The sequence below is a fragment of the Amia ocellicauda genome, chromosome 14, assembly GCF_036373705.1.
Source record: "Amia ocellicauda isolate fAmiCal2 chromosome 14, fAmiCal2.hap1, whole genome shotgun sequence".
Lineage (NCBI taxonomy): Eukaryota > Metazoa > Chordata > Actinopteri > Amiiformes > Amiidae > Amia > Amia ocellicauda.
The window spans coordinates 35,758,296-35,773,364 of record NC_089863.1 but is presented as its reverse complement, the minus strand read 5'-3'; the positions used below and the strand labels follow the sequence as shown (position 1 = coordinate 35,773,364).

General features: G+C 44.4%; 3 non-coding genes and 5 pseudogenes across 3 annotated transcripts; all 8 read right to left on the bottom strand.

The window, feature by feature from the left end:
- Positions 1-76: 76 nt before the first annotated feature.
- On the bottom strand, positions 77-195 carry LOC136769452 (uncharacterized; annotated as a pseudogene).
- Positions 196-414: 219 nt separating this feature from the next.
- On the bottom strand, positions 415-533 carry LOC136769215 (5S ribosomal RNA). Its single transcript, XR_010822173.1, has one exon. It is a non-coding gene; the product is annotated as a 5S ribosomal RNA (ribosomal RNA).
- A 211-nt stretch (positions 534-744) lies between these two features.
- LOC136769635 (uncharacterized) lies at positions 745-863 on the bottom strand (annotated as a pseudogene).
- A 210-nt stretch (positions 864-1,073) lies between these two features.
- LOC136769647 (uncharacterized) lies at positions 1,074-1,192 on the bottom strand (annotated as a pseudogene).
- Positions 1,193-1,402: 210 nt separating this feature from the next.
- On the bottom strand, positions 1,403-1,521 carry LOC136769686 (5S ribosomal RNA). The gene has a single exon (XR_010822293.1). It is a non-coding gene; the product is annotated as a 5S ribosomal RNA (ribosomal RNA).
- Positions 1,522-1,737: 216 nt separating this feature from the next.
- LOC136769614 (uncharacterized) lies at positions 1,738-1,855 on the bottom strand (annotated as a pseudogene).
- A 220-nt stretch (positions 1,856-2,075) lies between these two features.
- LOC136769467 (uncharacterized) lies at positions 2,076-2,193 on the bottom strand (annotated as a pseudogene).
- An 11,520-nt stretch (positions 2,194-13,713) lies between these two features.
- Positions 13,714-13,828, bottom strand: LOC136769193 (U5 spliceosomal RNA). Its single transcript, XR_010822151.1, has one exon. It is a non-coding gene; the product is annotated as a U5 spliceosomal RNA (small nuclear RNA).
- Positions 13,829-15,069: the final 1,241 nt, after the last annotated feature.

Here is a 15,069-nt window from a genome sequence, read left to right as displayed (position 1 = left end):
AATTCCTCAATTATAACACCTCCAGACAGATAGAGAGTATTAAGAGCTACGATGAAGTTACCCTGGAGACGTAAAAAGCTTGCAGCACCAGGTATTTCCTGGAGGTCTCCCATCCAAGTACTGACCAGGTCCTGCCCCGTTTAGCTTCCGAGATCTGACGAGATCAGGCGCGTTCAGGACAATGTGGCCGCAAGCCAAGAGGCCTGGCTCCATGATGTCTCTTAAAGGCTGGCGGGTATTGACGGAACCTCCAGCAAAAAAAAAAAAAAAAAAAAAGAAAAATGGAGGGAAAAATATCAGTGCAGCAAAGGCTGTTGAAAGTAGCCGGGTACGTGTACAATACTTCAATTATATCTCCTCCAGACAGAAAGAGAGTATTAAGAGCTACGATAAACTTACCCAGCAGACGTAAAAAGCTTGCAACACCTGGTATTTCCAGGAGGTCTCCCATCCAAGTACTGACCAGGCCCTGCCCCGTTTAGCTTCCGAGATCTGACGAGATCGGGCACATTCAGGACGGTGTGGCCACAAGCCAAGATGCCTGGCTGCATGATGTCTCTTAAAGGCTGGCAGGTATCGACGGAACTGCCAGCAAAAAAAAAAAAAGAAAAATAGTGGGAAAAATACCAGTGCAGCAAAGGGTGTTGAAAGTAGCCGGGTACGTGTACAATTCTTCAATTATATCTCCTCCAGACAGAAAGAGAGTATTAAGAGCTACGATGAAGTTACCCAGGAGACGTAAAATGCTGGCAGCACCTGGCATTTCCAGGAGGTCACCCATCCAAGTACTGACCAGGCCCTGCCCCGTTTAGCTTCCGAGATTTTCCGAGATCGGGGGCGTTCAGGACGGTGTGGCTGCAAGCCAAGAGGCCTGGCTGCATGATGTCTATTAATGGTTGGCGGGTTTTGACGGAACATCCAGCAAATAAAAAAAAAGAATAATGGATGGAAAAATATCAGTGCAGCAAAGGGTGTTGAAAGTAGCCGGGTACGTGTACAATACTTCAATTATATCTCCTCCAGACAGATAGAGAGTATTAAGAGCTACGATAAAGTTACCCAGGAGACGTAAAAGCTTGCAGCACCAGGTATTTCCAGGAGGTCTCACATTCATGTACTGACCAGGTCCTGCCCCGTTTAGCTTCCGAGATCTGACTAGATCGGGCGCGTTCAGGATGGTGTGGCCGCAAGCCGAGACGCCTGGCTGCATGATGTCTCTTAAAGGCTGGCGGGTATTGACGGAACTGCCAGCAAAAAAAAAAAAGAAAAATAGAGGGAAATATACCAGTGCAGCAAAGGGTGTTGAAAGTAGCCTAGTACGTGTACAATTCTTCAATTATATCTCCTGGAGACAGAAAGAGAGTATTAAGAGCTACGATGAAGTTACCCAGGAGACGTAAAAAGCTTGCAGCACCTGGTATTTCTAGGAGGTCTCCCATCCAAGTACTGACCAGGCCCTGCCCCGTTTAGCTTCCGAGATCTGACGAGATCGGGCGCATTCAGGACGGTGTGGCCACAAGCCGAAAGGCCTGGCTGCATGATGTCTCTTAAAGGTTGGCGGGTATTGACGGAACTTCCAGCAAAAAAAAAAAAAAAAAAGAAAAATGGAGGGAAAAATATCAGTGCAGCAAAGGGTTTTGAAAGTAGCCGGGTACGTGTACAATTCTTCAATAATATCTCCTACAGACTGAAAGAGAGTATTAAGAGCTATGATGAAGTTACCCAGGAGACGTAAAAAGCTTGCAGCACCTGGTATTTCCAGGAGGTCACCCATCCAAGTACTGACCAGGCCCTGCCCCGTTAGCTTCCGAAATCTGATGAGATAGGGCGCGTTCAGGACGGTGAGGCCGCAAGCCAAGAGGCCTGGCTGCATGATGTCTCTTAAAGGCTGGCGGGTATTGACGGAACTTCCAGCAAAAAAAAAAAAAAAAAAAAATGGAAAATGGAGGGAAAAATATTAGTGCAGCAAAGGGTTATGAAAGTAGCCGGGTACGTGTACAATTCTTCAATAATATCTCCTACAGACTGAAAGAGAGTATTAAGAGCTATGATGAAGTTACCCAGGAGACGTAAAAAGCTTGCAGCACCTGGTATTTCCAGGAGGTCACCCATCCAAGTACTGACCAGGCCCTGCCTCGTTAGCTTCCGAGATCTGATGAGATTGGGCGCGTTCAGGACGGTGTGGCCGCAAGCCAAGAGGCCTGGCTGCATGATGTCTCTTAAAGGCTGACGGGTATTGACGGAACTTCCAGCAAAAAAAAAATGGATAAAGAAAAATGGAGGGAAAAATATCAGTGCAGCAATGGGTGTTGAAAGTAGCCGGGTACGTGTACAATACTTCAATTATATCTCCTCCAGACAGAAAGAGAGTATTAAGAGCTACGATGAACTCACCTAAAGGATTATTAGGAACACCATACTAATACTGTGTTTGACCCCCTTTCGCCTTCAGAACTGCTTTAATTCTACGTGGCATTGCTTCAACAAGGTGCTGAAAGCATTCTTTAGAAATGTTGGCCCATATTGATAGGATAGCATCTTGCAGTTGATGGAGATTTGTGGGATGCACATCCAGGGCACGAAGCTCCCGTTCCACCACATCCCAAAGATGCTCTATTGGGTTGAGATCTGGTGACTGTGGGGGCCAGTTTAGTACAGTGAACTCATTGTCATGTTCATGAAACCAATTTGAAATGATTCGACCTTTGTGACATGGTGCATTATCCTGCTGGAAGTAGCCATCAGAGGATGGGTACATGGTGGTCAAAAAGGGATGGACATGGTCAGAAACAATGCTCAGGTAGGCCGTAGCATTTAAACGATGCCCAATTGGTACTAAGGGGCCTAAAGTGTGCCAAGAAGACATCCCCCACACCATTACACCACCACCACCAGCCTGCACAGTGGTAACAAGACATGATGGATCCATGTTCTCATTCTGTTTACGCCAAATTCTGACTCTACCATCTGAATGTCTCACCTCTTTTTCCTATTTGTAGTGGAGATGAGTGGTACCCGGTGGGGTCTTCTGCTGTTGTAGCCCATCCGCCTCAAGGTTGTACGTGTTGTGGCTTCACAAATGCTTTGCTGCATACCTCGTTTGTAACGAGTGGTTATTTCAGTCAAAGTTGCTCTTCTATCAGCTTGAATCAGTCGGCCCATTCTCCTCTGACCTCTAGCATCAACAAGGCATTTTCGCCCACAGGACTGCCGCATACTGGATGTTTTTCCCTTTTCACACCATTCTTTGTAAACCCTAGAAATGGTTGTGCGTGAAAATCCCAGTAACTGAGCAGATTGTGAAATACTCAGACCGGCCCGTCTGGCACCAACAACCATGCCACGCTCAAAATTGCTTAAATCACCTTTCATTCCCATTCAGACATTCAGTTTGGAGTTCAGGAGATTGTCTTGACCAGGACCACACCCCTAAATGCATTGAAGCAACTGCCATGTGATTGGTTGATTAGATAATTGCATTAATGAGAAATTGAACAGGTGTTCCTAATAATCCTTTAGGTGAGTGTATATGTATGTATGTGTATGTATGTCCAATTGCTTTGACAATACAAATGAAATGAATTGAGAGAGAGAGAGAGAGGAATATGAGCTCCTAAAAAACATTTGTTTTTATACATAAGCGGATTTAATTTGTGATTTACAAATGAATATATAGCACTATAAACATACACAGAAGACATGGAATAGAAATTCAGAAGAAAAAGTATTCAAAAAATAATAATTTTAAGAGAAACACAAAAAGAAGAAAGCAGAGAGACAGTTCAGGAAGAAAAGTCAGAAAAGAAAAGCTGAAGACAAGAATTGGAGGTAAGAGACAAATAATTAAACAAAAAAATATGTATTAATAAAATAAATAAGCATTCTCAGTAGTTGACTCAGCCAATGAAAATGCAGAGCTCCGATTTGAATAGAGTGACAGTAGGAGAGAGCCCAACTGCCACTGAGACTGATAGAAATCTATCGAACAGCAGTCTGACTGCAGAGCTGCCTTTTGAAATCCGATACCCTGAAGACATTCGCTCTGCACAGGCTAAGAAGGACTACAAACAAGCTGTGATGAGAGCATCTCCTGAGACCCTCATCCTAGACTACACCGGTAAAGGAGAAAACAGGGTCAAGAACAATCTACTGTTCTACACCGCCTTTCACAAAACCCTGTGCCAGACATACCCCAATAACAACAAGAGGGGCATTAGCAGAGGCAGGCAGATCTCAGTGCTGGTAGAGAAAGACACAGACAGTGTGATGCTCACTTTTAATGTATACCACAACGGGACCATCATGGTGCAGGGCAGCGAGAGCAGCCTGGACCAATTAGCTCTCGGCTTCCACACCTCAAAGCAGCAGACTGAGGTAGAGAAACAAGAGCCAGAGCCGGCCACCCTGCAGTCTGCCCCCAGCCACACGGAGCCAGACAGTGCCCCATCTCCCACAGACTGCCCCCCTGTCTCCCCAAAACTCTCCAGCAACATTAAAACACTAAAGGAATGCCTATCAGTGCTGGAGCTGGAGTTTGCGGAGTTCAGGGAGCAGACCTTGAGCACCCTGGCCCAGACCTCCTTGTGTGATCAGCTCCGGGATGAGATGCACAGACTAAAGATGCAGCACAAGGCTGAGATCCATGAGCTGAGAGCAGCAGTGAGAGACCTGGAGGAGCAGAGCCAAACCCTGAGGACGGAGCTGCGCAGAGCGAGGGAGGAGCTGACCTGGACACCCCAGCACAGCTAGCTGAGGAGCCTGCAGAGCCAGCTGGAGGAGCTAAGAGAGGAGCTACACATCACTGGAGCACAGAGACTGCACTGCACTGACCCCACAACACCTCCAACCCCTGACGCACCCACTGATCCACCCACACTCCCCACCACTCCTGACACACCCACTATCACCAGACCTGCCACTAATACACAACCCCCTGAAACGCCACTCCCCCAAAACACACCCGCTGCCCCCACCACTCCCGACGCAAACCCGGAGTGGCAGGTCAACGCAGAGGTGGTCATTCTGAGCGAATCCAATGGGAAGATCCTGGTTGAGAGGCGCCTCTTCCCTGGGCGAAAAGTGAAAAAGCTTTGGTGCTCCACAGCACAGAGAGCCCTGGAGCTGCTCTCCAAGAGGAGGCTTTGCCAAGTCAAACACATCCTCATCCACACCGGCACTAACGACCTGAGTGCCCGCAGGGGCGATGTGGCCTCAGCCCTGAGACAGGTAGCAACGAAAGCCACAGAGGAATTCCCAACTGCCAAAATTTCCATCTCCACACTGCTGCCCCGCACAGACGTGCCCCTGCACATCATCCAGGCCATCAACGCAGAAGTGTCCCGAAGATGTGCCCTCCTCCCCAACGTCCACCTGGCACACCACTGAGACATCCAGCCACATCACCTGTATGACCACGTCCACCTCAACAAGACGGGTGTGAGGATCATCTCAAAGGTCCTCAAGGACACAACCCTGGGCCGAAACCCCACACACCCCCACCTCGAGACCAGGAGCAAACCCCCCAGCCCCCGGCCACATCCCCAGCCACCGGCTCCACCCCAGCCCCAGCCCCTGAGACCCCGCGGCCCCATTCCCCACCCCCCCATCCCCAGAGGGCCCGTCCAGCACAGCAGAGCGGACAGCCGGGGACCAGCACAGCCACACAGCCACGCAGCAGCGGCTTCCAGAGCCTGGAGGCCCGATGCTGCCCAGCTGGCCCAGATAAGGCAACTCCTCAGTGTCATCTGTTCCACACTGCTGAGTTAACTGAGCCTCAACACACATATATATGGTTGTGGAGATGGAGAGTAAGAAAAAATGTGATTTAATTATTCTGATATTTTGATGCAAAGATAAAATCTTTGAGTGATTATTATGTATATCCATATATAATTATTAATAGTAATATAATATCAGTTGTAGACCACAAATTAAACTTTCTTATGTAGAAGAGACAAGTATAATAAAATATATTAACATGTCCTTTAAAATAAGCAGTTGGAATATGCAGGGTTTACGCTCCTCAACTTTTGGAATGAAGAGCACAGGCCCTGAACTGATCAACACTGTAAATAGTTCAGATGTTTTCATTCTTGTAGAGACTTGGTGCTGTGCAGATATGTCTATACACTGGATGGATACAATGGATACAGGGAGCTGATTGTGCCCTCCTATAAAAAACCCAAAGTCAGGTGTGGCAGGGCCTCGTGGGGGATTATCGTGTGGTACAGGGAGGAGCTCCGAGCAGCCCTATGCCCAGTACAGAGAGGAGACACACACCTGTGGATGAAAATCAGAAAAGACACCCTACAAAATAACACAGATATATACCTATGTGCAATTTATATGCCACCCGCAGACTCCCCCTACTATAATGAGGAAGGCTTTCATGAGCTTCAAAACGAAATCTGCCACTTCCAGACCCTGGGCTCTGTACTGCTGTGTGGCGATCTCAATGCCAGGACTGGCAGAGAGATGGACTACATCAATACAGAGGGGAACACACACCTGTTCGGAGACTCCCCGCTGTGCCACACACACACCTCCACACTGACACAGCCACGACAGCGTGGTAAACAAGAGCAGGAAGCAGGTAGTGCGCCTATGTAAAAGCCTGGGTCTATATATCATCAATGGCAGGACCAGGGGGTACTCTCTGGGGAGATTCACATACTGCTCGGCTCTGGGCAGCAGTGTGGTGGACTACGCCATAACTGACCTGGACCCACAAGCCAACAATGCGTTTATAGTCAGACAACAATCTCCACTATCAGACCACAGCCAAATAACACTTTACCTAAAAAGATCAGCGCAGCCACAAGTCAGAGCCAAACTTCCCACAAAACTGGTCTCCCTGCCACCCAGTTAGAGATGGTCAGAGCCCAGCACAGAGAACTACACAAGAGCCCTGAATAGTGATGAGATTGAAAACATGTTAGACAGATATCAATCCTCACACTATCAAATAAACCAAAACGGAATAAACTCAGCCACCAAAACACTGAATGAAATATTTGAGAGACTGGCTTTAAAATCAAACATTAAAACAATTAAAAACCAAAATATGAAATCGTCTAAAAGAAAAAAAGAACAGTGGTGTGACCAGGAGTGTGAAACTTCTAGGAAACACCTGAGACATCTCTCCAACACTAAACACAGAGAGCCCGACAACCAGGAGGCTCGCCTCAGCTACTGCCAGGCCCTGCGGCACTACAAGCAACTCCTCAGTAAGAAAAAAGACCACTATATGGGCAGAATAAATACCCCAAAAACAAAAAATGAAATACCAATTCAAAATGGAGAAATCTGGAAAACACACTTTGAAAAACTTTACCAAAATGTTGAAAACAATCCAAAGCCAGAACAGGTTAAAATATTAAAAAACCTAAATAAATTGGAAGAAATCATTAAGAATAACCAAAATCCCTTAGATAACCCATTTACAATACAGGAACTAAAACATCAACTCAAAATCCTCAAACCCAGGAAAGCCAGCGGCCCCGACAGCATCAGCCCTGAGATGCTGAAGCACAGCAGCCCGCAGCTGCAGGAGGCTCTGCTCAAACTCTTTAACCTGGTGCTGAGAGCCGGGTGTTTCCCTGAGGTCGGGAATCAAGGATTGATCACCCCGATTTTTAAAAGTGGAGACAAATTAGACCCCAATAACTACTGGGGCAGCTGTGTGAGCAGTAACCTGGGGAAGGTGTTCTGCAGTATCATCAACGCCCAGATACTGGCCTTCCTTACCAAGCACAGTGTCCTGAATAAGAGTCAGATTGGCTTCCTACCAAAACACAGCACAACCGATCATATTTACACTCTACACACCCTCATAAATAAATATACCCAAAACAATAAAGGAAAAATATTTGCCTGTTTTGTAGACTTTAGAAAGGCATTTGACTCAATCTGGCACAAGGGATTATTTTATAAACTTCTACAGAGTGGTGTAGGGGGTAAAGTTTGTTACATATGTTCCCTATGATGCATCTACAGAGAGAGAGAGACAGACAGACACTAACACTCTCTCTCTCTCTCTCTCTCTCTCTCTCTCTCTCTCTCTCTCTCAGCTGGGAGTGTGTGGGAGGGGTCTGCAGTGAGCGGGAGTGCTGCTGAGAGCTCTGTCCTTTGGCTGCGTTTTTTTGTTGCTTTACTTTTTTCAGTTTGTTTATTTTGTCTTCTGTTTTCAGTGCTTTTCTTATTGTGGGGGAACAGGGGAGGGGAGGGGGGAGTACCGGTAGTTCTTCCCGGGTCGGGGGGTCGGACCCCCTGAATGCGTCTTTTGAAAAACTGACCCGACGCCATGGAGTCAAGATCGCTCCGGTGCAGTTCTGCCCCCTAGAGCAGTGTGTGTTAGCGGTTGGGGAGGTAGCAGGGTGTGAAAATATCAAGTCTGCTGCCATTGTTATCTTCTTAAAAACCACTGATCTGCTCAATCAGCTAGTGGCTAATGGCACAGTGTTAGACGACACTTTCACCCCGGTGTTGCCGCTCGCTGCTCCTGCCCGGAAGGTAACGCTGTCTAACGTCCCTCCGTTCATCCGCACCGGCTCGGGCAGCTGATGTCCGGCATTAAGAGGGTCCCGCTGGGCTGCAAAGCCCCGCAACTGAAACACGTCGTGTCCTTCCGAAGGCAGCTGTATATGATCCTCAATAACATCAATGAGGATCTTAATGTCATTTTTAAATTTAAGATCGACAATACCGACTACGTCGTGTTCGCTACTTCGGAGTCCATGAAGTGTTTCAGGTGTGGGAGCGAGGGGCATGTCGTGAGGAACTGTCCCGAGCAGGACAGGGAGCGGGAGGAGGAGCGGGGCGACGCGGGGAGGAATAGAGACACCGGCCCGCAGCCACAGATGCAGCGGGCAGACAGAGATCGAGCCCCGGCGGAGGAGACAGTCGCCGGTCGGACCGATGGTACCACTGATGCCGTGACGGGGGAAGAGCTGCCCGGAGGCGATGACGCACAGCTGGGGGACGGGGTCGAGGCAGCGGGGGATAGTGACGACCGAGACGCCGGGGGGAGATGATGTTGAGGCGGTGCACGGGGCGCTGGTTAGTGACGAGGAACAACCTCAGCAGCCAGCAGACGGGCGGACAGACACACAGGGTGTAGCCGAGGAGGAGGCAGGGCCAGGCTCGGCGGTACAAGCCGAGGCGCCGGGTGGAAAAAACGCACTAAGAAGGTGCTGGGAGGGAGCACGGACGGTGTTGGTAAATAGTGGCAGTAAAAGAAGTGGTGGCACAGTAGTGAAGCTGGGGTAGCGAGCGGCTTGGTGGGGAAAGGTCCGGCTACACGCTGGAGCATCGCGGCTCGGAGTGACAGTGAGGGCGGCTTCACGGATTCCTCTCTCGCCTCCTCGTCCTCGGTGAGTCAGAGCTGCAGTGAAGGATATCAGGAGGTTTTTAGAGAAAACGAAGGGAAAGAGGTCTGTTGTAGTGGAGCAGTTTTTCCCAGATCGTGCACGCCTGCTGGCCTCTATTAAGTTTTTACAGAAACCCTGACCTATCAATTTGTACAACACTCACTGAAAACCATGGTTGGGGTCAATTCCTGTTTTTCAATTCCAATTCCTCCTACAAATCAATTCAAAATTGCAATTACTTTTTGCATTCACAGAATATTCTTTATTGGAATTGAATTGAAAAGGGAATTAAAAATTGAATTGGAATTGACCCCAACCCTGTTGAAAACAAAACAAAAAATACAGATCTGGTTCTTCAAATCTTCACTCTGGTTTCATTCTGTGTCGTAGTTCATTTATCTTGCTGTTAATTGCACCACCAATTACACTCTTTGGGGTACTGGGCAATTTTTTCAAGGTAGCCCCTAAAAAACATGTATCACATAGATTTAATGACTTGCACATAGATATATAAAAATCTTTTAATAAACATACCACATATCTTTGAGAAGGGTTCATTAGTTACATATTGCCACAGTAAATCAACATTTTTGTGTGTGGGTGTATTTAAACGTTTTGGTGTATGCTCTTAAACTTGTCTTACACTAGTTCATAGTAAAATCTGTACTTGGCGAAGCAGCTATGCAAAGGCAGTCTTTTCTCCATTAATACCTTGCTTAAGCATTACATTGATGTGGCACAACTGGACTGAAATGTGAAGTATTTGCTCAAAAGTCAAATTTAAATGAGACATGAACGTTTATATTGTCAAGGATCCCATGGCACTATTCATTATTATTATGTATTAATATGTCTGAAGCATTAATCCAAGGTGATTTACAAGGTGTTGTTGAAAGAGTGACGTGGCTGAATTCTAAGTCAGGCTTCCCTCAATCAGGTCTAACAAATTTGTTATGACTCCACCTTTACTGCTGTGTAGTAATCTGCTGGTACAAAATGGCTGCACCCCAGAGGGTGGTGGGTGAAGTGAGTCTGTAGAGCACTTTGGGATCTTTCCAGCTGCTACATGTAAGGTATTATTATTTATTAATAAATTAACTCTAGTCTCTGAAACTAAAACAAAGGCCAAAGGAACATTTCAAATGCTAACCCTTTGTGTTCTATACAGTTAAAAAGGAGAGTTAGAAATTTTGTACAACAGCATTTACATACCATATATGGCTTCCACCTTTAAGCGATCCAGAGGTGTCTTTTTCTCCGAAGTTGGATCTCTCTTGCTGCCACCACCACGAAGATTGCTCTTTAATAATGTTGGAAAGTCAAAGACAGCAACCGTCAGGGTTCTTGCATATGACGTATTCGTGCTGCACCTCTCTGCAAGGATCCAGGACAGTTTGTCAATGTAAACTCCAGTGCCTGGGAATATTTCCACCTAAAAGACAATGGTAAATAAAAAACAAGTTTATCCCCAAACTATTCTTATATTATGTTAAGTGGAATACATTATCAGTAAGGCTGTGATTTTGTTACAGAAATGTGTTATTAAAGACCACAGTATGTCTCAATTCTAAGTTTATTAATTTACAGACATAATAAAGTCAGTGAATCTGTGACACCCATAATTCAATTACATTCTTATTATCAACTATAACTATGAATATAACTGATAATGTAGCATCATTAGATTGTTTACAACCAATATTTGTTTTCAATATATATATTTTTACCTTGTCTTTGTAATATTGTAGACCAAGAGTGTTATACCTGTTTTGGTGATTCTTTGTCAGATTCAGAACAATTTGCTGTGGGGCTGTCAGAACCACTTGATGGTGACACACTTTTGTCTTCATTGCTGATCAATGTGGCTTTTGTTACAATTTTTTTCAGATTGTCCAAAAGGTCTGGAATCTCTGGAGAAAAAAACCTTAGTATTAAATGATAATCATTTCTAGTAATATATTTAATACAAAGTGAAAACAAAACCATCAATGCCTGCAATTATACTTGAGAGACTTGCTCTATGTTATTGGCAAACTGACCTTTTTGTGGGTCATTAACATTAGCTACGAAAAAAATAAAAGAAATAAAATACAAGAATTACCAGGTCTAATGTAATGCATATAGTCATTAATGTAGGATTATGAAGTTATGTTGAAAACTTTATTTAATAATCAGTATTATTAAACTATTAGACAGTGCACATTAAGAGTCTGTATTGTGGTTCTAGATTACTTCAGTATGATCAACTATAATACATTACTCTGGAATCTAAATTACTGAAGAATAACATTTATCAAGGTAAGGAATTATTTGCTATAAATAAAAAAAACTTACCATCAACCATACGGTTTCGAAGACATTGGTTTTCATTTTTAAGTCTTGTGTTTTCCTTTTCGAGCTGCTTAACGTTTTGCTGTAGCTCAACTTCACTGGACTCTTTAAATGTCTGTAGAATATGACGGGATCTAATTCTTGAAGCTCCATCGGTTTTCTTTCTTATTTTGTGCTGTATTCAGAGAGGAAAAGAGTTTAAAATGAAAATATATATATATATGAATATGATTAAAAAAAAACAATCCTGCAATACATTTATTTAATATTTGCAGTAATTATCTCACCGGTAACTGTGGTTCATCAAGGTCACTATCATCTGAAATTTGAAGTTTTTTGTTTGGTTTAGGTACTCTCTTCATTTTAGGACAGGGCATTTTTGTTAGGTCATTAAGTTTTCTTCTTAGTTCGCCTTCTTTTCCTAAAATAAAAATAAAATAAATAAAACCCTGCATTATGTCCACAGATATTTGGGGATTATATTTATTTGTCATAAAAATACTGTGCTTTGACCATACAAATTAAGATGAACAGCCAACACTGAATCAAAACTGAAGTTAAATTATATCTGGTTTAATTTATTTTGTGATTTGGGGGATTTTATTGTAAAGCACAACACACAATAAATCGTTCTTACAAATGCCAGTCAAGTATGACGAGTTTTAGCGCCCTCACCACCACCTACCATGTTATAAGAGTATGTTAGAAGTACAACACATTAATAACTTAAACATTCATTTCAAATATACTGTGATTGTATATATCAAATAGCATGTAAAGACTTTAATGTTTTTTTTTTAAATAAACATTGTTACCAGTCATAATGATCTGCGATTCATGGACAGGCCATCCACCTTTTGGAGGTTTGTTCGTGTCTCTCCACTCTGCTCTGAAGTTTCGAGTCGTCTCTTCGTCATCATCAGCAATGCTGAATAAATCAAAATTGCGAAAGCAAGCAGTGGGAATCACGCTGTAAGAGTCTTTGTCGACCCCGCTTTCCCACTTCACCAACGCGTGCATCACCGCCATACTACCTTCACCTTCTCGTCCGTTTTTTCTGCGCCTTTTTCCCCCGACAAGTCACGGCACAAAAAACAGTCCCGCTCTGCATTCTGGTACTTGGCGTTCTTAATAACACCAACAGGGTGTAATCGCATAGACCACTCGAGTATAAAGTACTACATATCCCATCAGTTACAGTTTTTTTTCTTCTTCTGAAACTGCAATTTAGCACTTTCAACTGTTTCTTAGTGATTCCTAGAATTACTAACCGGTATTGTAGTCAATGTGTTTATAACCTTTTTTGTTTAACGATTTGTGTGTTATCCTATGGGATCCCATGGTCTTTGATTTGGTCACGGAAGTGATTTGTCTTTGATTTGTTGATCTAGAGTTGAATTTTAATTAGTTTTTCCCTTTTGTATAATTAGTGTAGTGCTACATTTAGTCTTTGTTTTTAAATAAATTTGACAATTTATATCTTTGGAATTGGTGTCTGCGTCCAATTATTACAGAAATTGAGTTCTACAAGACTCCAGGATTCGTGATAAGGTGATACTATGAATTCACTTCTTTAATTGAAATGTATAAGTGTACCTTACGCTACATATATGTATGTATGTATGTATGTATGTCCAATTGCTTTGACAATACAAATGAATTGAATTGAGAGGGAGAGAGAGAGAGAGAGAGAGACAGACAGACAGACTGACAAACAGAAAAACAGACAGACACAGACACACACACACACAGAGCCAGCCAGCCAGCCAGCTCAGCGATGACATCACGAGCCTCTCTCAGCTGACTGCTATGACATCACAGAGCACGTACATTCCGTTGCTTGCCGTCTGTCAACCACTCAGTCACTGCCAGCCAGACTGGCTGGCTGGCTGGATGGGGGGGCTGCTTGCTGCTGCTGCGTACCTTAGCAAGCTTATTTGCTTGACCGGCCTTCCTACTCCTCTGCCCACATGCCCACCTATGCCCGATCTGCTGTTCACCTGGATCACAGCTCCGCCCCAACAAGGCAGAGCCCCCCAAGAATGGTACAAACTCACCCACGATCCCCTCCACGGAAAGCTTTAGCAAAAGGCAAAACCGTTATACGTAATGAAGAGGAACCCGAGTCCAAGACGCATCCGACCAGCCATACATATTTGTGTGTATTAAAGATCACATTTTCTTACATTTAGTTTTTCTGTACTTTATTACATCTTATTGTGATTTATAAAAGTATTGTTTCTATTCCATATGTATGTATGTATGTGTGTGTGTGTGTGTGTGTGTGTGTGTCTGTCTCTGTGTGAAAGTTAGTGTGTGTGTCTGTACGTGTGTGTGCCTGTCTCTGTGTGAAAGTGTGTGTGTGTGTGTGTGTGTGTGTGTGTATATGTCTCTCTGTGAAAGTGTGTGTGTGGGTGTGACAGTGTGTGTGAGTGTCTGTCTGTCTGTCTGTCATGTAACTCGCACATCTGTGAGGGCACCATTTTTGCAGAAGAGATGTACACATTTTGGAGCAACATATGCTGCCATCCAGACATCATCTTTTCCAGTGACGTCCCTGCATTTTCAAACAGATCACTTTTTATTACACTTTGTTTATCTGTACTTTATTACATCTTATTGTGATTTATACTTGTAATGTTTCTTTTCCATATATATGTATGTACAGTGGGGGAAAAAAGTAATTGATCCCCTGCTGATTTTGTACGTTTGCCCACTGACAAAGAAATGATCAGTCTATAATTTTAATGGTAGGTGTATTTTAGCAGTGAGAGACAGAATAACAACAAGAAAATCCAGAAAAATGCATTTCAAAAAAGTTATAAATTGATTTGCATGTTAATGAGGGAAATAAGTATTTGACCCATTTTCAATGCCCTGGCTTAGGGAAGGAGGTTCTCACCCATGATTTGACGGTACATGGCCCCGTCCATCGTCCCTTTGATGCGGTGCAGTTGTCCTGTCCCCTTAGCAGAAAAACAGCCCCAAAGCATAATGTTTCCACCTCCATGTTTGATGGTGGGAATGGTGTTCTTGGGGTCATTCCTCCTCCTCCAAACACGGCGAGTTGAGTTGATGGCAAAGAGCTTGATTTTGGTCTCATCTGAGACCACTTTCACCCAGTTCTCCTCTGAATCATTCAGATGTTCATTGGCAAACTTCAGACGGGTCTGTACATGTGCTTTCTTGAGCAGGGGGACCTTGCGGGCGCTGCAGGATTTCAGTCCTTCACGGCATAGTGTGTTACCAATTGTTTTCTTGGTGACTATGGTCCCAGCTACCTTGAGATCATTAACAAGATCCTCCCATGTAGTTCTGGGCTGATTCCTCACCGTTCTCATGATCATTGAAACTCCACGAGGTGAGATCT